The sequence below is a fragment of the Gekko japonicus genome, unplaced genomic scaffold (genome assembly GCF_001447785.1).
Source record: "Gekko japonicus isolate JY-2015 unplaced genomic scaffold, Gekko_japonicus_V1.1 scaffold4627, whole genome shotgun sequence".
NCBI lineage: Eukaryota > Metazoa > Chordata > Lepidosauria > Squamata > Gekkonidae > Gekko > Gekko japonicus.
Genome location: NW_015162099.1, coordinates 27,762 through 29,376, shown reverse-complemented (window position 1 = coordinate 29,376; position 1,615 = coordinate 27,762).

Here is a 1,615-nt window from a genome sequence, read left to right as displayed (position 1 = left end):
AGAAAGAAAGAAAGAAAGAAAGAAAGAAAGAAAGAAAGAAAGAAAGAAAGAAAGAAAGAAAGAAAGAAAGAAAGTAAAAGAAAGAGGGGAGAGATGGAAAGAAAGAAAATAGATGGGGAGAGACAAGTGAAAGACAGAAAGAAGGGATGGAAAGAAAGAAAGGAAAGTCAGGCTGGAGTGTGGGGGGGAAGCAGTTCCCTGGCTTCCAGCTCCCATGACACGTCAACAGAAAGAGAAAGAAAAGAGAAAAGGACTGAAAGAAGAGAAAACGACAGAAAGAGAGAGAGAGAAAGCCCCCCCACCGGCTGACTGCAGGAGAAAGCGAACCCCAGGATCTTCTGTGCTGCTGGGACAATGTGCTCTTTGTGGCACAGAAAGTGAGCCACTCACTGCTGACAGCGCTGGCAACCGGAGGCCACAGAGGAGCACTGGTCAGCCGCATTGCCAGCCCAAGGCTCCCCCAACCTCCCCTGCCCCCATTCTTGACCACCTCTCCTCCCCAACCTCCGTCCTTCCCACCAACTGGTACCCAGGTGCACTCTGATCCTGGCTCTGCTACCTCCAACTCCAGGACCTAAGGGATAGCTGGGTGCAGCAGTGTCAGTGGGAAGGCGGCTTGCATTTTGGCAGCAACAGCAGCAGCTCTGAAGTTGCTCCACTCTGCTGGAAGGTGGGTGGCCACTTTATAGTTAGTGCAGGTGGGGGGGGAGAGAACCCACTAACCCTGTGCTGAGAGGGAAATTGGTGTGCTGGTTGCTCCGGGGGGGGGGACTCATTCATCCCTGGAAAAATTGGGGGATAGCCTCAGCCCCCGAGCCCCCCCGAAGATTACACCTATGCCCAGAGTTCCATCTGATCTCCAGACTACAAGACGTAAGAACATAAGAGAAGCCAATGTTGGATCAGACCAATGGCCCCTCCAGTCCAACACTCTGTCACACAGTGGCCAAAAATACCAGGTGCCACCAGGAGATCCATCAGTGGGGCCAGGACACTAGAAGCCCTCCCACTGTTGCTCCCCCCCCAAGCACCAAGAAGACAGAGCATCACTTGCCCCAGGCCGAGCGTTCCTATGTATACCTTGTGGCTAATAGCCATTGATGGACCTCTGCTCCATATGCTTATCTAATTCCCTCTTGAAGCCGTCCGTGCTTGTAGCCGCCGCCACCTCCTGTGGCAGTGAATTCCAAGTGTTAATCACTCTTTGGGTGAAGAAGGACTTCCTTTTATCCATTCTAACCCGACCGCTCAGCAATTTCATGGAGTGCCCACGAGTTCTTGTATTGTGAGAAAGGGAGAAAAGGACTTCTTTCTCAACCTGCTCACTCCCATGCATCATCTTATCAAGACCCCTGGAGAAAATGTCAGCTTTGGAAGGTGGACTTGGAGGCACATTAGAGTTGCCAGGTCCCTCCTGAGAGCCGGCAGGGGATGGAAGATGGGTTTACCGGGAGCAGGGAGTCTTACCCGTCATTTCAGTGACGTGCCCACGTGACTTCCAAGATGACCTGGAAGTGAGAGCCAGTTTGGTGTAGTGGTTAAGAGTGTGGACTCTAATCTGGGAGAACCAGGTTCGATTCCCCCACTCCTCCACACACAGCTGCTGGTGTGACCT